The sequence below is a fragment of the Vulpes lagopus genome, chromosome X (genome assembly GCF_018345385.1).
Source record: "Vulpes lagopus strain Blue_001 chromosome X, ASM1834538v1, whole genome shotgun sequence".
Lineage (NCBI taxonomy): Eukaryota > Metazoa > Chordata > Mammalia > Carnivora > Canidae > Vulpes > Vulpes lagopus.
Genome location: NC_054848.1, coordinates 52,258,614 through 52,283,979, shown reverse-complemented (window position 1 = coordinate 52,283,979; position 25,366 = coordinate 52,258,614). Strand labels below are relative to the sequence as shown.

The window sequence follows — 25,366 nt, the reverse complement described above, 5'->3', positions numbered from 1 at the left end:
GTGAGGAGGGTTCATATATATAAGAAAATTCATTTTAAAAAGTAAGAAAATCTGCAATTGGCTCCTAGCTGTGTTTCCAACTAGCCGTGCAACTGTGGATAAGTCTCTTCTCTTTTTGGAGCTTCACTTTCTCCATCTGGAAAATGAGGAGCTTGATAATAATAGGCATTATTTAAAGGGCTTATTATATTCTTGCTAAACACTAGGCTACTTGCTTTACATTCATTCTCTAATCACAAGAATTGTGTAAGGTTCTGATATTACCTACATCTTACAATGAGGCAGCTGAGGTTTGGGAAAGATAAAAAACCTGACCAAAGTTAAATTGACAATAGTCAGGATTTAGACTTTAGGGTTTTTTTTTTTTAGCTTCAAGTCCCACATTCTTTCCATTAAGCCATACTATGTAGATATTTGCTGTCCAATATGGTAGCCCATAGCTGTATAAATAAAATAAAATTAACAATGCAATTCCTCATTCATACTAGTTAGATTTCAAGTGCTTGGTACCCACATGTCATTAGTAGTTACTGTGTTGGATTGCACAGACATAGAACATTTCCATCATTGTAGAAATTTCTACTGGACAGCACTGTGCCAGATAATCTCAGATTATTTCCAGCTTGACCACCCATGGATCTGATTTCCCATTGTCTCATAAGGAGGTATGAAAAATTGTCAAATTTATTATTTTCAGCTAGGTATATACCTATTTTGTGAATTCCAATATGTATGAACATGTAACCTAGATGGTCTTCAAGAACTAAATGTAGCATCTTGACCAAGCATCTGAACCTAAAAAGGACTAAGAACATACCATCTGGTTATTATCTGGAATGTTGTGACAAGAATTTTGGATTAAAGATAGCAAGTTCAGAGAGGAAAGAAGAGACTAGTGAATGTGATATCGCTGCTGGATATCATCAGTCAGTCTGACTTGCGCATTATTTGAGTGACTGACATTCAGGTTAAATAACTTATCTAGATAGCACAGCAATTCTGGATTCCACTTGGTATATCTGGAATCTCGTTAACATAAGTACTTAATTGTGAAATTATATAATTGAAGGAGAGAAGAACCTTTAAAATCACAAATGTGTTATGAAAGTAGTTAAGTTAGATGACAGTCGTTATGTAACAATGAATAAATATTATGAAGAATGACAGATAATATGAAAATCATCACACTTAGTCTACTTTCACCCCTGGATGAGATTAGTAAAAAGGAATGTAAGAATATGCTGCAGTGGTTGACCTTATGTCATCTGAAGGAAAGGAAACAAATTTCTACTGTATATTCCCTATGTCCCAGGCCTGTGCTGAGGATTTTATGTATGTTGTCTTCCTTAATTCCTACAGCAAACTTATAAGGTGGGATGTGTAATACCCATTAGCTAAGTTAAGAAACTGAGATACAGAAAGGTTACATTTCTATATTCCTATCAGTATTCCTTTTTACTGCTTCTTTACAAGTAGGGTTAACTTGCACACCTAAAAGGAGAGTGACCAACTCTTAGTGTGAGTGCTGTTTTCAAGAAACTATCTAGAATTATCTTAGTAGTAAAATTTAGGGTAATGGAAAGAGCAGTGAACTAAGGATGAGAAAATACAGCTTCTGGTCTACCCCTATGTGTTTTCAAATTATTACATCTCAGTTCATGCACTTCTCAATACTTGTTCTATGAAAATGGACAGAATTCATTTAGGTATCTCTTCTTTCCAATGTGAATCTGTTAAACTTCTCAGTATAAAGGGTACTGGAGGGATGTTGTAGAGAGAAGGGTCTCTCCTAAAGTTTCCAACTACTACAAAGTGGAGGTCAATAGAGAGGGAGTGAGCTATATGTTGGGGCTCTGACCCAGCCACACATCCAGAATACATGGACTCTCAGTGCCTTTGAAGCCTCTCCCTGGCTTGGTGATAACTTATCTGCAGGTCTCCCGATTTACGTCTTTCCCTGAAGGCCTCCCCAATCATGCTGTCCCCCAGCTCCACTCTGTAGGCCCTGCACCTATCCTACCTGCTTACTGAAGGTTTATAACAGAGCTGCTGCTCCCTGTTTCCTCTGCTAGCCCCCATACAGCCTGCTTGCTCCCTAGAAGTTTCCTACTGAGGCAGCTTAATCCTGCAAGGCTTATAAGCAACCTAAAATGTTCCCATTCTCTCTGTATTCCTACTCCACTGGTTGTTAATTGCTCACCACCTGCACTTTGAAGAATTTCCTCCTGCTTACCTAGTGACTCTAGGCCACCATGCCAAACCAATTTACGCTAACTTCTCTGCTTAAATTATACCTTTTCCAATGAGTTTGGAGCCCCTTCCAAATTTGCCCTTCCTTGGGTGCCTTCCCTCAGCCTCAGGGTACTGTAAAGAGTTTCCTTATGTATTATAGTTAATTTTTTTTAGTTTAATAAGCTTGTTTAATAATTCTATATAGTGGATTTTATCTTTTGGTTGGGACCAGACTAATAAGCCCAGCACTGCTGCTAGTTGTCTCTGTGACTTACCTGGTAGTGGTATATGCTTTACTAGGCCCTTACAAATATAGATGTATGTTCTCATTTGAAGCTTGTATAGTAGAACTTACCCCATTTTTACAGATGACGACACTAAGGTTCATTGAGGTGTAGTGTCTAAAGTCATTCAACCAGGAAGTGACAGAGCTTGGATTTTAATTCATTTCTCTTGATTGTAAGTATGAGGCTAATTTCACTTTATGACAGATAACACTTCTCTCTGGGCCTCAGTTTTCTCATGGAAACTGAGAAAGCAATGGACAAATAATTATTCTGTGTGAGATTCTAAGGGCAATTAAATGTGTACCTATTCAGTAGTAGAAATTGAGTAGTCAGAATTTACTGTGCTATAAATGTAAAATATGTGCTAGATTTTGAAGATAGTGTGAAAAAATGTAAAATATCTCATTAATATTTTATGTTGATCACATGTTGAAATGGTACTGTTTCGTATATACTGGATGAAATAAAATATATTAAAACTAATTTCACCTGTTTCTTTTTCCTTTTCTTAATATGATTACTAGAAAGGTAAAAATTATAGATATGGCTTGCATTAAATTTCTATTTGGTAGCACCGAACTAGACAAAGTAATTACAGTTGAAATATTTATTTAATAACTAGAAATTTATACTCCTGGATTTCTTTTATCCATTTTACCCATCCCCCTACCCAGCTCCCCGCTGGCAACCAATAATAGTTTGTTCTCTGTATTTAAGTCTCTTTTTTGGTTGGTTGCTTGGTTTCTTTGATCATTTGCTCTTTTTTTTGTTTTGTTTTGTTTTTGTTTTCTGGGTTTTTTTTTAAAGATTTTATTTATTCATGAGAAACACACAGAGAGAGGCAGAGACATAATCAGAGGGATAAGCAGGCTCCTTGCAGGGAGCCCGATGCAGAACTCAATCCCAGAACCCCGGGATCACGCCCTGAGCTGAAGGCATATGCTCAGCCAGTGAGCCACCCAGGTGTCCCTGTTTTGTTTTTTAGATTGCACATATAAGTGAAATTGTATGATATTGTCTTTGACTGACTTATTGCACTTAGCATAATACTCTCTATGTCCATCCATGGTGTCACAAATGGCAAGATCTCATTCTTTCTTATTGCTAAGTAACATGTATCATATCTTATTTACCCATTCATTTAGCAAAGAACAGTTGGGTTGCTTTCATATCTTGGCTATTATTAATAATGCTACTGTAAACATAGTGGTGCATATATCTTCTTGAATTAGTGCTTTTTCCTTTGGGTAAACACCCAGCAGTGAGATACCTGGATCATATGGTATTTCTATTTTTGATTTTTGATGAACCTCCATACTGTTTTACACAGTGGCTATACTAGCCTGCATTCCCAGCAACAGTGCAAGAGAGTTCCCCTTTCTTTCTCTGCATCCTTGCCAACACCTGTTGTTTCTTGTCTTGCTGATTTTAACCATCTGACAAGTGTGAAGTGGTATCTCATCATGGTTTTTATTTGTATGTCCCTGATGCTAAGTGATGTTGAGCATCTTTTGATGTGACTATTGGCCGTCTTTATGTCTTCTTTGGAAAAATATCTCCTCAGGTCCTCTGTCCATTTTTTAATTGGATATTTGTTTGTTGATATTGAGTTGTACAAGTTCTGCATATATTTTGAATACTAACTCCTTATCAGATATACCCTTTGTACATATCTTCTCCCATTCAGTTGGTTGCCTTTTCATTTTGTTGATAGTTTCCTTTGCTGTGCAAAAGTTTATTTTGATATAGTCCCAATAGTTTAACTTTGCTTTTGTTTCCCTTGCCCAAGGTGACACATGGAGAAAAATGTTGCTATGGATGATGTCAAAGAGGTTACTGCCTATGTTGACTTCTAGGAGGTTTTTAGTTTCAGGCCTCATATTTAGTTCCAAGTAATTACTTTTGGTAGGGAGCTTCTACCACTTCATGAATTCTCTGGATTAAAAATCAACAGTAAGGCAGCATTTGAAGAAAGTTCATATACATGTAGATATAGAATTAATTAAATTAGTTAACTTATATAAAATTATTTGAATAGCACCTGGCATGTAATACATGTTAGTATTTTCTGTTGTTCTTATCATCCTCCTCATCCCCATCCCCCTCACCATTATCATTGTTATTGGCAGCAAAATAGGAAGAATAGAAGACTCCATGAAATTGTCCAGTTCGTGATGATCTTACTCTGATTAAAAAATCACAAGAAGAGAAGTTAATGAGTGAGGCAGGAAAAGAAAGATAGGTGCAATGAATGTTTCCCACATAACTACTGGTATATGTAGAGGTTTCATGTCACTAGATCTCCAGATTTGTGTCTCTGGCTCTGCAGCATGTGGGAGATGCCTTTTTGTCATATAAAGTCTACGAAAAAAAGGAGGGGGCAAATAATAGAGAGTGCTGGGAACTAAGATGGGACATATTTGGAATAAACTCATATTATTGTTCAAAGAGGATTAACCTCTTGAAATGATGCTGATGATACTACCTCCTGAAATAATGTTTTATGTGAAATCTGTGGAAAGGTGATAGGGCATGCATGGAGGGAAATGATATGTAATAAATCAAATGATACTCTTCATCTGTGGCTCTTGTAATAGATTTCGAACTATTGGTTAGGGATTTTGTTGGGTAGTGCAAATTACTCTGTTTGCAAAGTCCATTTGCAGGCCAGTGAACACTGTTGTCAGTTCAACTTGGCTGATTGAATTCTAGTGGACAGGCTTTTTCAATAATCAGAATCTCAAAACACCATTTTATAACTGAGACATTTCACAAAGACAACAGTTTCTCTATTTGATTAGCCATTCTGTGATGCCTTGGGCACTAGCTTTTGCTATACAATAGCTTCTAAATGCCTCGATGGTTGGCTTCCCAAACATAGAATCATGGGCCAGATGATTTCACAGGTATCATCTCCATCAGAGGATTTTTTTCCCCAGGGGAAACTCTGCTGGTATGGCTCCTAACTCCCTACCTACTGGGGAGACCCCTAGATGATACACAGGTATCATCTCCATCAGAAGATTTTCAACCCCCAGGTGAAACTGCTGATACAGCAGTTTCTCTTGGATCTGTTTTATATAGAGAACTTTTGGGGCAATATTTTTTTTGAGAATAGGATTCTCTTGGCTAAAAAGTTTGCAAACTACCTCTTTATGCTAAAACTTGATTGGTCTCCCTTTTCCAATTAAATAGGATATGTCTTCTAATCTCAGTATGACAGTTAGGATACTTAATTAGATGGATGTGTTTTCTTCAAATTTTAGTGTGTAATTTCCAATATAATCAAACTAATCCTGTTTTACAACCCTTAAATTTTGAGAAAAAAGTATTTTTTTCCACTGTGAAAATTGAACTTACATACAACACACATGCACAATAATTTAAAATAAAATAATATAATAAGATCTATTAAAAACTCAATAGTCTTCATTCTTTCCCTACTCCTCAAAGTTATACAATTTTAACCATTTGTATTCTTTTGGTGGTTATTTTCATATTTTAAAAATATATGCTTTTGGGCTGCCTGGGTGGCTTAGTTATTCAATCATCTGCCTTCAGCTGGGGTCATGATCCCAGAACTCTAGGTCAGGCTCCCTGGTCGGTGGGAAGCCTGCTTCTTCGTCTCCTTCCCATTCGTACTCTCTCTTGGTATCTCTCTCTCTTTCTCATAAATACATACATACATACATACATACATACATACCTTAAAAATATGCTTATATTGCTATTGCATTATCTGCTTGAGAAATTATTTGTTTTGTCTCACTATAAATAGAGGAGATTATTGCTCACACCTCTCTCTTTCCCTCTTCTTCTGTTGCAGGCAGACTGGGGAGATCCCCAGACCCTAAGGCCTCCTCCCAACCCATCTATCTCTGTGTTGTTTCCAGAGGCTCTTAGTTTTATCACAAGAAAGAATTCAAGAATGGACCAGACACTGTGGTTGAGTGGTACAAGTGGAAAAGTTATTAAGTTGATAGTATACTCTTGATATCTGAGAGCTGGTGAGCTTGAGTAAGAACTGCACCTAGCGTTTGGGTCTTTATCTTTTATTGACAGTTATTAACTAAGGGGTAGAATATTTATTATTTGTGGGGAGGATTTCTTTGGGAGCAGGATTTCAGGCCTTTTCTCCCTTACTTGGTCAGTGTCTCTGGCCTTCTTTGTCTAGGCCCTGTCTGCTTTGATCTGGCTTCCTGTGGGTTTGTTTTTGGAGTACTGCCGGGACAGGTCTATAACATTCCTGTTAATGAGCCATGGCTTCCACTTTACAGGCCTCTAGACATCCTGTTAAAGCCTGTCTATTCTAACACTTCTAATTTTTGATAACTATAACATCCTTTTAATTCTTCTGTTGCTTACCTCTGTTACTCTAAATAATATACTTAACCCCTATTTCTTACTCCCTCATCTTTTGACTGTGGTTTTGTAAGATGGAGATATTAACACTTCTGTCTTCCTTTACTACTTTTAAACTCTCAACTCCTGTTGGTAACATTATAATTCTAGTTTGGAACCTTAATTAAATCTTGTTGCTGGTTATTATTAAGCTCATTTTATAGTGGCAAATGCAAGTGAGAAATCCAGGATTTGAACTCAAGTTTCTTGGCTCTGAGTCTATGAATTTTCACATTTCTTATATTAAGAAATTAATAAAGTACTAATTTCTGGTGGCTAGGATAGATTGAGGATGATCTTCTTTATCTCTTTCTCCTAACTTCTTATCTACTAGTTTTAGAGTTTTTTTTTTAGTCTACCTACTCTAGAATCCTGTTTGGTTAATTCCTTCTATTCCTCTCACCTCTCAAAAGTCCCTGCACATGCAAATTTTGTGAGTATTTTCCCATGTCTGTATTTTAGCTATCAATTGACTAGCAGAACCCTTCCTCCCACTATTCCCCTTCTCACCACCATTCAACTTCCCCCCAATCCCCTGCACCAAGTTCAAGGAAGGATGAACAAAACTCAGTCCAGTTCTGTTCATAATGGGTCTTTCATACTGCATTGTAGAATGCTGGACTGTCCATCGGAGATGGCAGAATAAAGACTTAGTCATCCCCCATAGACACATGATAGAGAAAGTATTTGTACCCTTTGATTCATATTTTTTGGGTCTTGTCAGAATTGCCCACAGTATTATGTTTTCAGTTCTTTTTCAAGGATGCTCTTGCCAAAGAACAGTCACTGAATTGAGCCTTTGTGTATTCTCTGGTGAGAATAAGGGCCAAATTGCCTAAGACATCTGAATCTGCATTTAACCCCCTTTTTGGAGACTTGGAGCTTGTGTACAGCTATGATATAGCGTGTCCTTACCCAACAGATGTATGAGGTTGACAGTCTTGTTGTTTCTTCTCCATGAACAGAGATCATAGAAAGAACTTTAGGAAAAGGGCTTGTTCTGGAGGTAAAGGATGTTGAAAAAATAAAGAAGATGGAATAAAATGCAACCTCATAGTTAGAGTATGTGAGGCTGAGTGTATTAGTCTGGCCTGGATTCCAAATATGACTGTATACCCTGGGACAGAGAGGATGGAAGCAGGAGCAAATAACCTTCAAAAGCTACAAACAGTTTGAATGTGAGGTCCCCTTATCCCTTGTTTAGTCTCAGTGGCCCCATAATGTATTAGCAGAATGAGTCAAGTATTCAACATGCTCAAGAGCTAAGCTGTGTTTTAAAAAAAGTGCTAACCTGTGTGACAGTAATACATAAATAATTTTAAAGCCAAAATCAAATATTTTACATGCTTCATAATAATAATCACCACATAATAGGTACTTGCTCTGTTCTTTCAGTTAAGCGTTATTATCCACACCCTACAGATGAGGAAACCAAGACCCATAATGGCCAAATTACTTGTCCAAGGACAGAAAGTCATTGACAGAAGCAAACTTCAATCAGATATTTGTAACTCCAGAAATTGTACTCTTTGCATTTCATGTGCTCTGAACCCAGTTTTGTGGGGTTGCTATGAAAAAATTTATAAATATAGATTAATAATGCCTACTGACAATCTAATGGGTAAATACATTGTGACAAACTCACAATATTTTATAGTAAGCAGAATGAATGAACCAGACCTGTTGTATACAACATGGATGAATCTGACAAATATAAGATCAAGGAGGGAAAAGCTGATCACAAAAGATTACCTGCTATATGTACATATTTGTATGAAGTTCAAAAACCAGCAAAAATAAGTGATGGTGTTAGAGGTCAGAATACTGGTTACCCAAGAGTGGGGATATCAGTGATAAAATCAGGCACAATGGTGCGTTTAAAGGTGTTGACAATATTTTGCCTTTTTATATGAGTGCTGATTACACAAGTGTGTTCAGTTTGTGAATATTTATTGAGAATTGTGCAGAGTATTTTTCAGATTATATGTTACAATTTTTTGTTAAGTTTTATATTTTAATTCTAGTATACTAGAATATATAGAGTTGTATTAGTTTCTGGTGTAAAATATAGTGACTCAACAATTCCATAGGTCACCCAGTGCTCATCATGACAAGTACGCTCCTTAATTCCCATCACTTATTTACTATATTGCCCCCTCCCTTCTGGTAACCATCTATTAGTTCTGTATAAATAAGAGTCTGTTTCTTGCTTTCTCTCTATCTCTTTTTCCATTTGCTTATTTCGTTTCCTATATCCCACATATGAGTGAATGAAATCATATGGTATTTGTCTTTCTCTGACTGACTTATTTCACTTACCATTATACTCTAGTTCCATCCATGTTTTCACAAATAGAAAGATTCCATTCCTCTTTATGGCTAAATAATATTCCTCTGTGTGTGTGTGTGTGTGTGTGTGTGTGTGTGTGTGTGTGTGTGTGTGAGAACACTACACCTTCTTTATTCATTCATCACTCGACAGACACTTGGGCTCTTTCCATAATTTGGCTATTGTAGATAATGGTACTATAAACATTGGGGTGTATGTATCCCTTTGAATTAGTATTTTTGTATTCTTTGGGTAAATACCTGGTAGTGCAATTGCTGGATTATAGGATAGTTCTATTTTTAACTTTTTGAGGAATTGCTGTGCTGTTTTCTACAGTGGCTCTACCCCTTTGCAATTTCATTAATAGTGCAAGAGGGTTCCCCTTTCTCTGCATCCTTGCCAACACCTGTTGTTTCTTGTGTTGTCGATTTTAGCCATTTTGACAGGTGTGAGGAGATATCTCATTGTGGTTTTGATTCACATTTCCTTGATGATGAAAGATGTTGAATATCTTTTCATAAGTCTGTTGGCCATCATGAAGTCTTCTCTGCAGAAATGTTTATGTTTTGTGCCTGATTTTTAAATTGGATTATTTGGTTTTTGGGTGCTGAGGTATATAAGTTCTTTATCTATTTTGGATACTAGCCCTTTATTGGATATGTCATTTGCAAATATCTTCTAGCATTCAGTAGGTTGCCTTTTAATTTTGTTGACCATTTCTTTCGCTGTGCAGAATCTTTTTATTTTTGATGTAGTCCCAATAGTTTATCTTTGCTTTTATTTCTCTTGCCTTATGAGAAATAACTAGAAAATATTGATATGGCTGATGTCAGAAAAATTACCGCCTGTGGTTTCTTCTAGGATTTTTATGGTGTTAGGTCTCAAATTTAGGTTTTTAATCCATTTGAGTTTATTTTTATATATGGTGAAAGAAAATGGTCCAGTTTCATTCTTTTGCATATTGCTGTTCAGTTTTCCCAGCCCCATTTCTTGAAGAAACTGCATTTTTCCCATTTTATATCCATTCCTCTTTTGTTGATGGTTAATTGACCATATAATTGTGGGTATATGTCTGGGTTTTCTCTTCTGTTCATTTGACCTATGTGTCTATTTTTATGCCAGTACCATAATGTTTTTTTTAAAGATTTTATTTATTTATTCACAAGAGACACAGAGACAGAGAGAGGCAGAGACACAGGCAGAGGGAGAAGCAGGCTCCATGCAGGGAGCCTGACGTGGGACTCGATCCCTGGTCTCCAGGATCACATGCTGGGCTGAAGGCAGCGCTAAACTGCTGAGTCACCACGACTGCCCAGTACCATGTTTTAATTGCTGCAGCTTTGTAATATAACTTGAAGTCTAGAATTGTAATAATCCTACTTTTGTTTTTTGTTTGGCTGTTGGCTGTTTTCTGTTTGGCTGTTGCTTTGGCTGTTTGGGATCTTTTGTGGTTACATACAAATTTTAGGATTGTTCTCTCTACTTCTGTGAAAAATGCTATTGGTATTTTTTAATGATTTATTCATTCAATAGAGTGAGAGAACAAAAGCACACAAGTAGGGGAATGGGCAGAGAGAGAATGGAAAAAGCAGACTCCTCACTGAGCATAGAGACCCAATGCAGGCCTTGATCTCTTGACCCTGAGATCATGACCTGAGCCAAAACAGAGTCAGACACTTAACTGACTGAGCCACCCAGTGTTAGTATTGTGATTAAATCTGTAGATTGTTTTGGGTAGTAGAGACATTTTAACAATATTTATTCTTTTACCCTCTGTGAACACGGAATGTCTTTCCATTTCTTTGTGTTTCATCAGTGTTTTAGAGTTTTCAGAGTATAGCTCATTTTTACTTCGATTGTTAAGTTTTCTTAATTTTACTTTCTGCTGCTTTATTATTAGTGTCTACGAATGCAACAGACTTCTGTACATTGATTTTGTATCCTGCAACTTTACAGAATTCATTAATTAGTTTTAGTAATTTTTTGTGGATTCCTAAGGGATTTCTTTTTTTTTAAATTTATTTATGATAGTCACAGAGAGAGAGAGAGAGAGAGGCAGAGACATAGGCAGAGGGAGAAGCAGGCTCCATGCACCGGGAGCCCGGTGTGGGATCCGATCCCGGGTCTCCAGGATCGTGCCCTGGGCCAAAGGCAGGTGCCGAACCGCTGCGCCACCCAGGGATCCCCTAAGGGATTTCTATATATATAGTATCATATCATCAGCAAATACTGACATGTTTACTTCTTCCTTAATAATTTGAATACATTTTATTTTATTTCATTTTATTTTATTATTAATTTTGTATTTTATTTTATTTTACTTTACTTTTTACTTTACTTTACTTTACTTATTTTATTTTATTTTATTTTATTTTATTATTTATTTCTTTTATTGTCTCATTGCTGGGGCTAGGACTTCCAGTATTTTGTTGAGTAAAAGTGATGAGAGTGGACATCCTTGACTTGTTCTTGATCTTAGGGGAAAAGTTCTGAAGTTTTTCCAGTCGACTACAAGGTCCACTCTGGGGTTTTCATATAGGGCCTTCATTATGTTGAGGTATGTTCCCTATAAAACTACTTTGTTGAACTTTTTTTAATCATTAATAGATGTACCTTGTCAAATGCTTTTTTTTTGAATCTATTGAAATGATTGCTTTTTGAATCCTTTTCTTATTGATGGGATGTATCATATTAATTGATTTGGAGACATTGAACTACCCTTGCATCACAGGAATAAATCACATTGATATATGGTGTATGATATTTTATTATTTTTAATTTTTTAAATTTTTTTATTGGAGTTCAATTTACCAACATATAGCATAACACCCAGTGCTCATCCTGCCAAGTGCCCCCCTCGTGCCCATCACTCAGTCTAACCAACCCCCCCCCCGCCCACTTCCCCTTCCACTACTGCTTGTTCATTTCCCAGAGTTAGGTGTCTCTCATATTTTGTCACCCTCACTGATATTTTCACTTATTTTCTCTCCTTGCCCTTTATTCCCTTTTCCTAATTTTTATATGCCCGAAATGAATGAGACCATATAATGTTTGTCCTTCTCCAATTGACTTATTTTACTCAGCATAATACCCTCCAGGTCCCTCCACATCGAAGCAAATAGTGGGTATTTGTCGTTTCTAATGGCTGAGTAATATTCCATTGTATACATAGACCACATCTTTAACCATTCATCTTTCGATGGACACCGAGGCTCCTTCCACACTTTGGCTATTGTCGACATTGCTGCTATAAACATTGGGGTGCAGGTGTCCTGCCGTTTCCCTGCATCTGTATCTTTAGGGTAAATCCCCAGCAGTGCAATTGCTGGTTCAAAGGGCAAATCTATTTTTAACTCTTTGAGGAACCTCCATACAGTTTTCCAGAGCGGCTGTACCAGTTCACATTCCCAGCAACAGTGCAAGAGGGTTCCCCATTCTACACATCCTGTCCAAATTTGTTGTTTCCTGTCTTAATTTTCACCATTATCACTGGTATCTCATTGTGGTTTTGATTTGTATTTCCCTGATGGCCAGTGATGCAGAGCATTTTCTCATGTGCTTTTTGGCCAAGTCTATGTCTTCCTCTGTGAAATTTCTGTTCATGTCTTTTGACCATTTCATGGTTGGATTATTTGCTTCTTGGGTGTTGAGTTTAACAAATTCTTTATAGATCTTGAATACTAGCCCTTTATCTGGTAGGTCATTTGCAAATATCTTCTCCCATTCTATAGGTTGTCTTTTAGTTTTCTTGACTGTGTCTTTTGCTGTGCAGACGCTTCTTATCTTGTTGAAGTCACAATAATTCATTTTTCCTTGTTTCTCTTGACTTCATGGATATATCTTGCAAGAAGTGACTGTGGCCAAGTTCACAAAGGGTGTTGCCTGTGTTCTGCTCTAGGATTTTGATGGAATCTTGTCTCACATTTAGTTCTTTCATCCATTTTGAGTTTATCTCTGTGTATGGTGTAGGAGAATGGTCTAGTTTCATTCTTCTGCATGTGGATGTCCAATTTTGTCCGCGCCATTTATTGAAGAGATTGTCTTTTTTCTGGTGGATAGTCTTTCCTGCTTTGTCGAATATTAGTTGACCATAAAGTTGAGGGTCCACTTCTGGATTCTCTATTCTGTTCCATTGATCTTTGTGTCTGTTTTTCTACCAGTACCACACTGTTTTGATGATCACAGCTTTGTAGTACAACCTGAAATCTGGCATTGTGATGCCCCCAGCTATGTTTATCTTTTTTAATATTCCCCTGGCTATTCGGAGTCATTTCTGATGCCACACAAATCTTAAGATGATTTGTTCCAACTCTCTGAAGAAAGTCCATGGTATTTTGATAAGAATTGCATTAAATGTGTAAATTTCCCGGGTAGCATTGACATTTTCACTATATTAATTCTTCCAATCCATAAGCATGGAATATTTTTCCATATCTTTGTGTCTTCCTCAATTTCTTTCAGAAGTGTTCTGTAGTTTTTAGGGTATAGATCCTTTACCTCTTTTGTTAAGTTTATTCCTAGGTATCTTATGCTTTTGGGTGCCATTGTAAATGGGATTGACTCCTTCATTTCTCTTTCTTCAGTCTCATTGTTAGTGTATAGAAATGCCACTGACTTCTCAGCATTGATTTTGTATCCTGCCACACTGCCAAATTGCTGTATGAGTTCTAGCAATCTTGGGGTGGAGGCTTTTGGGTTTTCTCTGTACAATATCCTGTCATCTGCAAGGAGGGAGAGTTTGACTTCTTCTTTGCCAATTTGAATGCCTTTTATTTCTTTTTTTTGCCTAATTGCTGAGGCTAGGACTTCTAGTTCAGTGTTGAATAGCAGTGGTGAGAGTGGACAACCCTGTCTTGTTCCTGATCCTAGCGGAAAGGCTCTCAGTGTTTCCCCATTGAGAATTTTATTTGCTGTGGGCTTTTCATAGATGGCTTTTAGGATCCTGAGAAATGTTCCCTCTCTCCCTGCACTCTGAAGAGTTTTGATCAGGAATGGATGCTATATTTTTTCAAATGCTTTCTCTGCATCTATTGAGAGGATCATATGGTTCTTGTTTTTTATCTTGCTGATATGATCCGTCACATTGATTGCTTTACGAGTGTTGAACCAGACTTGAAACCCAGGGATAAATCCCTTTGGTCATGGTGAATAATCTTCTTAATGTATTGTTGGATCCTATTGGCTAGTATCTTGTTGAGAATTTTTTGCATCTGTGTTCATCAGGGATATTGGTCTATAATTCTCCTTTTTGGTGGGGTCTTTGTCTGGTTTTGGAATTACGTTGATGCTGGCCTCGTAAAACGAGTTTGGGAGTACTCCTTCTGTTTCTATCGTTTCGAACATCTTTAGTAGAATAGGTATGGTTTCTTCTTTTAACATTTGATAGAATCCCTGGGAAGCAACCTGGCCCTGGACTTTTGTGTCTTGGGAGGTTTTTGATGACTGCTTCAATTTCCCCCTGGTTATTGGCCTGTTCAGGTTTTCTGTTTCTTCCTGTTCTAGTTTTGGTAGTTTGAGGTTTTCCAGAAATGCGTCCATTTCCTCTAGATTGTCTAATTTATTGGAGTATAGTTGCTCATATTAAGTTTTTAAGATCACTTGTATTTCCTTGGTATTTGTGGTGATCTCTTCTTTCTCATTCATGATTTTATTAATTTGAGTCTTTTCTCTCCTCTTTAAAATAAGGCTGGCTAATGGTTTATGTATTAATTCTTTCAAAGAACCAACTCCTAGTTTTGTTCATCTGTTCCACAGTTTTTCTTGTCTCTATTTCATTCAGTTCTGCTCGAATCTTTATTAATTATCTTCTTTTGCTGGGTGTAGGATCTATTTACTGTTTTTTTCTCCAGCTCCTTTAGGGACAAGGTTAGCTTTTGTATTTGAGTTCTTTCCAGTTTTTGGATGGATGCTTGTAGTGCGATGTATTTCCCCCTCAGGACTGTTTTTGCTGAATCCCAATGATTTTGAACGGTTGTATCTTCATTCTCATTAGTTTCTATGAATCCTTTTAATTCTTCCCTAATTTCCTGGTTGACCCTTTCATCTTTTAGCAGGATGGTCCTTAACCTCCACGTGTTTGAAATCCTTCCAAATGTCTTCTTGTGATTTAGTTCTATTTTCAAACCATTATGGCCTGAAAATATGCAGGGGATGCTTCCAGTCTTTTCGTTATTGGTTGAGACCTGATTTGTGACCCAGTATGTGGTCCATTCTGGAGAAAGTTCCATGAGCACCTGAGAAGAATGTGTATTCAGTTGCGTTTGGATGTAAAGTTCTGTGGATATCTGTGAAATCCATCTGTTTCAGTGTATCATTTAAAGCTCTTGTTTCTTTGGAGATTGTGCTTAGAAGATTTGTCGATTGTAGAAAGTGCTACATTCAAGTCACCAAGTATAAGTGTATTATTATCTAAGTGTGTCTGAACTTTAGTTGTTAATTGATTGATATACTTGGCAGCTCCCACATTCGGGGCATAAATAGTCATGATTGTTAGGTCCTCTTGTTGGATGGATCCTTTAAGTATGATATAGTGTCCTTCTTCATCTCTTACTAGTCTTTGGGATAAACTTTAATTTATCTGATATAGGAATGGCTACCCCTGCTTTATTTGGAGGACAATTTGAATGGTAAATTTTTATCTGTTTTTGTTATTAGGGTAATCTTGGCCTCAAATAATGAATTTGTAAGTTTTCCTTCCTTTTCTATTGTTTGGAATAGTTTGACAGGATACATATGAATTAAATGTTTGGTAGAATTTACCTGTGAAGTCATCTAGCCTGTGACTTTTGATTTGGGGGAGTTTTTAGATTACTGATTCTATTTCTTTGCGGGTTATTGGTTTGTTCAAGTTTTGTATCTCTTCCTTTTTCAGTTTTGAATGTTTATATGTTTCTATTATTTTAATGTATCCATTTCTTTCAAGTTGTACAATTTGCATATAATTTTTCATCATATTGTCTTATAGTTATTTGCATTTCTGTGGTGTTGCTTATTTTTTTTCTTCTGGCATTTGTGCTTTTGTTTATTTGAATCCTTTTCTTAAATACAATTGGTTAGAGATTTTAAATTCTGTTGATCTTTCATGGATCCATGTCTTGGTTTTATTAATCTTTTCTATTGCTTTTTTAGTTTGTATATCTTTATTATTTCCTTCTTTCTGCTGGCTTCAGGTTTTGTTTTTTGTTCTTTTTCTAGGACCATTACATATAAGATTAGATTATTTGAGTTTTTCCTGCTTCTTTAGGTAGGTCTGTATTGCTATAAATTTTCCTTTTAGAAATGGTTTTGCTGTATTATAAATATTTTGGGCCCCTATATTTTCATTGTCATTTGTTTCCGTGTAGTTTTGATTTCTTCTTTGCTTTCTTGATTACCCATTCATTGTTTAGTAGCATATTATTTGACCTCCACATATTTGTATTCTTTCCATCTATTCTCTTGTAGCTGATTCCATGTTTCATAGCTTTGTGGTCAGAAAGGATGTATGGTAAGACTTTTTATCTTTCTGAATTTGCTGAGCCATGTTTTGTGGCCTAATATGTGATCTAGGCTTATTATGTTCTCAATGTTCACTTTGAGAAAAATTTTACGATGAATGTTCTGAATGTATTTGTTAATATCTGTCTGTTCCAGTGTAGTGTTGAAAGCCACCCTTTCCTTGTTGATATTCTTTTTAGCTAATTTGTTCATTGATGTGTGTGTTGTTTTAAAGTCCTGTACTGTTATTTTATCATTTTATTACTATTGATTTTTTTCTTTGTTTGTTATTGTTTATTTTATGCATTTCAGTGCTCCCATGTTTAGTAAATAAATATTTATAATTTTTATATCTTCTTGTTGGATTGTCCCTTTATTATATAGTGTTCTTCTTTGTCTCTAGTTATAGACTTTGTTGTAAAGTCTATTTTGTGTGATGTAAGTATTGCTACTCTGGCTTTCTTCTAATAGCCATCTGCATGATAAATATTTCTCCATCACCTCAATTTTAATCTGCAAGTGTCTTTAGGTTTGAAATGAGTCTCTTATAGACAATGTACTGATGGGCCCTTTTTAATAATGTGTCACAGTATGTCTTTTGATTGTAGCATTTAGTCCATTTACGTTCAACGTAATCCTTGATAAATATGTATTTATTGCCATTTTTGGTGTTTGTTATGAGGTTATTTTTGTAGTTTTCCTCTGGTCCTTTCTTACCTTTTTCTCTTTAACAGTTTTCTGGCTTTGTTTAGTGGTAAACCTGGGTTCCTTTCTCTTTATTCTTTGAATATCTATAGGTGGTTTTTATTTGAAATTACCATTAGGTTTATACATACCATCTTTTGCATATAGCAGTCTATATTGTTGATGGTTGCTTAAATTCAACACTTCTTTACTTTTCTTCCTCCTCCCACCATCTTTTAGTTGTATGTCATCAGACTTTGCATCCTTTTATTTTGCAAATGCCTTGATTGTTATTTTGGCTAATAAACTTTATTTTTATTGTCCCTGTGATTACTTCTTTTCACACTGTCACTTATGGTCTTTCCTTTCCTCTCAAAGATTCCCTTTTACATTTCTTTTCAGGATGGTTTAGTGATAATGAACTTCTTTAGTTTTTGTGTTAGAAAGCCTCCATCTCTCCTATTTTGAATGGTACCTTTAGTGGATAGAGGATTGAGAATAGAGGATTCTTGGATGTAGATTTTTCCCTTACAGCACTCATGTTCTCAATGTGCGCTTTGAGAATATATATATCATGCCACTCAGTTCTGGCTTGCAAAGTTTCTGCTAAAAAATCTGCTGATTGCCTAATGGGTTTTCCTTTTTTTATCCTCTTCTTTATTTAAAAAAATTGTTATTGGTACTTTTCCATTTTGAATATTACTTGTCTTAGTGTGCTCCTCCTTTGGTTGATTTTACTGGGGGATCTCTATGCCTCCTGGATTTGAATATCTGTTTCCTTCTCAAGAATAGGAAAAGTTTCAGCTATTATTTTCTCAAATAAATGTCTTGTCCCCTTTTTCTTGTCTTCTCCTTTGGGGGTCCCTATAATGCTAGTGTTATTTCCTTTGATGGAGTCTCTGATTTCCTTAAGTGTATTCTGGTTTTGCAGAATTCTTTTTTTTTTTTTTCACTCATTTGTTCTTCTTGAGTACTTTCCATTACTTTGTCTTCTAGATCATTAATTTGTTACTCTGTTTCATCAAACCTATTTATTCCATCAGTTGTATTCTTAATTTCATTTATTGTGTTCGTTATCTCTAATGGGTTCATTCCTATCTCTGTGTTAAGGGTCTCACTGATATCCTCCACTCTTTTCTCAAGTCCAGCTAGTGTCTTTATGATCATTCGTTTATAGTTTTGATCAGGGATATTAATTATATCCCTTTTTCTTGGGTCTTTTCCTATGGTTTGGTGCTGTTCTTTCATTTGGGTATATGTCTCTATATCCTTTTTTGGCCTAACTTTTTCTGTGTGTTTCTGTGTGTTCAGAAATGCTATGTCTCCTGCTCTTCATGGTCATCGCCTTTTGAAGAATAAGTGCCCTGCAGTGCAGTGTCCCTTTTCCCCCAGGGCATTGTGTTTCATAGAGTGTCTCATGTGTTTTTTGAGTGTGCTCTGCTCTTAAATGCTAGTCTAACTCTTTTTCCCTTCTGTCCAGTCATATTCTGAGCCTCTCTTTGTCTCTTGTGGGCAGTGTTTCGCCCCCAGCAGGGGTGGCTGTCATTTTAATAACATGGAGCTGGTCGGCTTGGGAAATGAGATCTTCCATTTCAGCCAGCCTTGGAACTGAGGTCCCCCAAAACACTCAGGTCTATAGATGGGTTGTTGATGGGGTGTGGTTGGGGCTTGTGCCGGTGTGAGGGTGAGGTCCTGAAGTGTCAGGACTGGGGCAAGTGGACTGAGAAGGGCAGATCTTGCTGAAGTAGTGGTGGGATGGGACTTGGTGTAAGGAATTTAGAGACTAAGTATGGGTTCCATGCTGGTCCCCACTAATGTACCTGTGTTTATGCTGAGGGGCAAGGGAGTGACATCGCACTGATAACTCTTTTGTTTTTGCACTGGTTTCTCTGTGATCTCTGCCTCTTCAGGCTATGCTCTAAACTGAGTAAGTCATTTTCACCCTTACCGGTTTTCAAATTGCTGGTTCTTTGCCACATATGAACGCACTGTTTTTGATTCTTTTCTTTTAAGAGCAGGTTCTCAGCTTCCTAAAGCCCTCAAAACTCTACCAGAGCTGAGCCTACTGATTTTTTTTTAATTTCCCAGCTTTAAATTTGTAGGAACTTATGAAATTCAGCCTGTCTCACTTTCAAGGACAAATTTTATGGGGATTCATCTTCCCTGTGTGGGATACCTGGTGTGAAAGTCTATTTTTTTCCCTTCTCCACACCACCAGCTCCCTCCTCTACTTAATACCTAATAAGAACACATATGTAAAGTACATGCCATACAGTAGTCCCCTTTCCTCAATAAATTTAGGAATGTATTTTATGCAGGCTAATATGTTAATGTTATTGCTAAAATCTTTTTGTGAGGTGATCTGTTCCCCCCAAATAGAAAAATGTCTGCATTTAGCTTGAAGAGGAGAGAGTTAAAGGGGAGTATCATCCCAGTTGTCCATGATATTGAAATGATTGTCCTTAGAAGGAGATCACATCTGTTATTTATCTCCCTTGCCATCCTTCACTAGAGTTGAAGGAAATTGTAGCATAGAACAGAGTGGCACCAAAAGAATTTTTCTTCAATCTGTAATAAAAAATGAAAGTGTTATCTTCCCATCTCCACCTTAGTGACCTTTCCACATCAACTATTTAAAAGTATGTTTGTAATTACAAGTGGGGCTGTGTTCAAATGAGTGGGACTTAAGTGAGCTTATAACTCTATCTCTGATAGTAGCTGGCTTCAAACTCATCTCTGGAAACAATAAGAAATGAGGAAAATCAAGAACACATAACCTTTGAATTAGATTGTAGTATTCAGATTCAAGAAATTAAAGGAGAAATAAAAAAGTAAATGGCAGCAAATGAAAATGAAACACAGTGGTCCAAAACTTTTGGGATGTATGTATAATGGTTCTAAGGGGAGTTTATAACAATTCGGGCCTATGTTAAGAAACAGGAAACCTCTAATAAACAACCTAACTTTAAGCCTAAAGGAACTAGAAAAAGAAAAACAAACAAAATGTAAACCAGCAGAAGGAAGGAAATAGTAAAGATTAAATCAGAAATAAATGATATAGGAACTAAAAGCTAAACTAAAAAAAGTTGTGTGTGTGTGTGTGTGTGTGTGTGCACATGCGTGTTTGTGTATACATATGTAACTGATCAAGGAAACCAGGATCTGGTTCCTTGAAATTATCCACAGAATTGATAAACCTCTAAAGAGGCTCATCAGAAAAATATAGGACCAAATAAGTGAAATTACAAATGAAAGAAGAGAAATGACAACCAACACAATTGTAACAAATAATAGTAAGATAATATGGAAAACCATATGCTAACAAATTAGACAATCTAGAATAAATGGATATACTTGTGGAAACATGTAACCTACCAAAACTGATGCAGGAAGAAATAGAAAATTTGAATAAACTTATAAGCAGCAAGAAGATTGAATCAGTGATCACAAACCTCCCAAGAAACAAAAGTCCAGGATCAAATGGGGCTTCATAGGTGAATTCTATAAAACATTTGAAGAAGAGTTAATACCAATTCTACTCAAAGTATTCCAAAGCATATTAGAATATGGAAAACTTTCAAATTCATTCTATGATGTAAGTATAACCCTGATACAAAAATCAGATGAAGATACTACAAAAAGAAAAGAACTATCAGTCAATATCTCTGATGAATATAGATACAAAAATCCTCAACAAAATACTAGCAATCTGAATCCAACAAGACATTAAATAATTATTCACCATGATCAAGTAGGATTTATTCCTGGATTGCAAGAGTGGTCCAATATTTGCAAATCAATCAATGTGATATATCACATTAATGAAAGAAAGCATAAAATCCATATGATCATCTCAATAGATGCAGAAAAAGCATTTGACAAAGTATAATGTCCATTCATGAAAAAGCCCTCAATCTACCTCAACATAATAAACACTATATAAGGGGCAGTCCCAGTGGATCAGTGGTTTAGCGCCGCCTTCAGTCTAGGGTGTGATCCTGGAGACCTGGGATCAAGTCCCACCAGGCTCCCTGCATGGAGCCTGCTCCTCCCTCTGCCTGTCTCTCTCTCTCTCTCTCTCTCTCTCTCTCTCTCTCTCTCTGTCCTCTGTGTGTCTCTCATGAATAAATAAATCCTTTTAAAAATCAAAAAAATAAAGACTGTATAGGAAAAATCCACAACTAACATCATATTCAGTGGGGAAAAATGGATAGCTTTTCCCTAAGATTAGGAACAAGACAAGGATGTCCATTCTCATCATTTTTATTCAATAAAGCACTGGATGTCCTACACACACCAAACAGAGAGGAAAAAGAGATAAAAGGCATCCAAATGGGTAAGTAAGATGTCAAACTTTCCTATTTGCAGATGACATGATATTATATGTAGAAAATTTGAAAGACTCCAGCAGAGGGCAGCCTGGGTGGTTCAGCAGTTTAGCGCCACTTTCAGCCCAGGGTGTGATCCTGGAGACCCAGGATCAGTCCCACGTCGGACTCCCTGCAGGGAGCCTGCTTCTCCCTCTGCCTGTGTCTCTGCCTCTCTCTCTCTCTGTGTGTGTGTCTCTCATGAATAAATAAATAAAATCTTAAAAAAAGGAAAGACTCCAGCAGAAAACTACTAGAACTGATAAATGAACTCAGTAAACGTGGAGGATACAAAATCAATATACAGAAATCTGTTGCATTTTTGTACGTTAATGATGAAACATCAGAAAGAGAAGAAATCAATCTCATTTACAATTGCACCAAAAACAATAAGATACCTAGGAATAAGCCTAATCAAAGAGTTAAAAGTCCTGTACTCTGAAAACTATGAAGCATTGATGAGAGAAATTGAAGACAACACAAAGAAATGGGAAAACATTCAATATTCATGGATTAGAAGAATAAATATTGTTAAAATGTGTATACTATCCAAAGGAGTGTATACATTTAATGAAATCCCTGTTAAAATATGAACAGCATTTTTTAACAGAACTAGAGCAAGAAATCTTAAAATTTTATGGAATCACAAAATACTCCAAATACCTGAAGCAACCTTTAAAATGAAAAACAAAACTGTAGGTATCACAATTACAGACTTCAAGTTGTATTACAAAGCTGTAGTAATCCAAACAGTGTGGTTCTGTCACAAATATAGACACATAAATCCATGGAACAGAATAGAAAACCCAGAAATTAAGGTATAATTATATGTTCAATTAATCTTTGACAGAGCAGGAAGAAAATGTAATGGATAAATGACAGTCTTTTGAACAAGCAGTGTTGGGAAAACTGGTGAGCCACATGCAAAAGAATGAAACTGGACCACTTTCTTGCACCATACAGAAGAATATATTCAAAATGGATTAAAGACCTAAATATGAGACCTGAAACCATAAAAAGCCTAGAGGAGCACACAGCAATAATGTGTCTGAAATCACCTGTAGCAACATTTTTCTAGATAGGTATCTTTAGATGAAGGAAATAAAAGCAAACTATTGGGACTTCATTAAAATAGAAAACTTCTTCACACCAAAGGAAACAGTCGACAAAACTAATGGGCATCCTACTGATTTGGAGAACATATTTCCAAATTCCTTGTCTGACAAAAGGTTAGTATCCAAATTATATAAATAATTTATATGAACTCAACATCCCCTAAACAAATAATTCAATTAAAAATGGCCAGAAGACTTAAACAGACATTTCTCCAGAGAAAACAAACAGATGGCCAACAGACATGTGAAATGATGCTCCCCATCACTCGTCATCAAGGAACTGCAAATCAAATGTGCCACAAGATCAGTCAGTATGACTAAAATAAAAAGTACAGAAGCCACATGTGCTGGTGAGAATAGGTAGAAAAATGAACCCTCACACACTGCTGGTGGGAAAGCAAACTGGTGAAGCTAATGTGGAAAATAGTATGGAGATTTCTCAAAAAATTAAACATAGAAATACCATATGATGCAGTTATTTCACTACTGGGTATTTACCCAAAGAAAACAAAAACACTGATTCAAAAAGATATATACATTCTAGTGTTTATTATAGCATAATTTGCATTAGCTACCATAAGTTAGTGGTGTTCATCAATAGATGAATGGATAAAGATGTGATGCACACACACACACACACACACACACACACAGTGAAATATTTCTCAGCCCTAAAAAGAATGAACTTTTGCCATTGGTGACAACATCAGTGGGCCTAGAGTATATTGTGGTAAGTGAAATTAGTCAGAGAAAGCAAATACCATATGATTTCACTTATATTTGGAATTTAAAACATAATATAAGCAAAGAAATTAGAAATATACCCATTAATATAGAGAACAAACTGTAGTTGCTAGATGTGAGATTGTAGCCTGAAGGGCAAAATGGCTGGTAGGGAATGCAAGGTATTGGCTTCCGGTTATAGAATGCTGACATATGGATGAAATGTACAGCATAGGAAATATATTTCAATGGCATTATAATAGTGTTGTATGATAACAGATGCTAACTGCACTTGTAGTGAGCATAGCATAAAGTATGAGATTCCTTGAGTCCTCGAGTTATATACCTGAAGTTAATGTAACATTATGTTTCAACTATACTTTAATATAAAAAATATTTTGTGTGTACGGGAAGGGAGGGGAACTAACATTTGCTCAGTACTTATTTTTATTGCAGTCTATATTGGCATTTAGTTTTCACAATACCCTGTGAAAACAATATCATTCCTATTTTACAGATGAAGAATCCAAGGAACAGAGAGGGCAAGGACTTGTCCAATAACATATAGGTATAAAATAGTAGAGCCAAGATTATACTCTGGTCTGTCTGGTATCTCCAATTCCAAAGTAATTCTGTTCATCTTGTATAGTCTGGGTACAGTTTTGTTCTTGCTGTTTGGCTCTACCTATTAACGAGAAAAGCTTAAAATTCAGTGCCCTGTAACACAGGTAGTTGCAAATTGTTAACTACTCATTTGCATTAACAAATTGGTTTGTTGATACTTTAGATTCCAAGGGCCTTGATGATTATTTTCTTTAGTTAGATGTTCAGGAGGAAAAATAAGTAGCCAGTAATAACGTGACTGAGTCAGTTGGGCTTCTTGTTAACCTGAAGCAAAAAAAAAAAAAATCATTGCTGGGGAAGCTAAATGTTGAAGCAGTATGTGGGCCCTCGGCTTGCCTCATCCCTTGAACATAGGTAGATAAATATCAAACCATTGCGAATACCCCAGAAATCAATCTGAGGACTGACAAAGAAAACTGCACAAGTAGACAGAGAGAGGAGGTAGGAGATGTGAAGGTAGGAGGTGTAGAGACATGGTTTGGGGGAGAAACTGGTCTCAAGAGGGATCCCTGATTATGGGGAGAGGCAAGGGAGAGAGAGGAGTGAACAGAGGATCGTGCATTGAAAACACTTCCCCAAAACCATTAACTTGGAAAACAAGAGGGATAGATTTTCATGAGTTTTTGCAACCATCAGTCCTCAAAAACTCCAGTTTTTGAGGTTCATGGCATGGATGATATAGAGCCTTGAAGGCATTTCAGTGCTCCTGTAGAGAAGGCAGGCAGGTAACCTGGGGTCAAAGGGCACAGTCTATGGACCACCTGGGTTGCATTGGGAGAGACAGTTCCCCCTTACTGGAGTACATCTGAGAGAGGTGTCATGGTAAGCACCCTGCCCCTCAGCATAGGCACAGAGACATCTGCTGAGGGCAGCTCACCAGGACACTGGCTCTGTAGAGTACACTTTGTTCCAAAACTATTTCTCCTGTGCTCTGGTGTGATTGCCCTTCTGGATCAAACCTGCATCTATCCCGGTGCAACAAGACCCTCCCCCAGAAGACCACTGTAGGTCCCCAACACACCAGGTCCCTAATGTTTGGAATTATAAAACTCAGCTGGCCTGGCTTTTCTACAGCCTAAAGTGCATTGTGCTATTTCAGGTAGGCAAACAACCCAAACACAGACAGTA

General features: G+C 36.6%; 1 protein-coding gene across 4 annotated transcripts in view; it reads left to right on the top strand.

Annotated features, from left to right (window-relative positions):
• OPHN1 (oligophrenin 1) overlaps positions 1-25,366 on the top strand; it is a 555,959-nt gene that overhangs the window by 256,362 nt on the left and 274,231 nt on the right. The gene's annotated exons all lie outside the window — the stretch shown is intronic.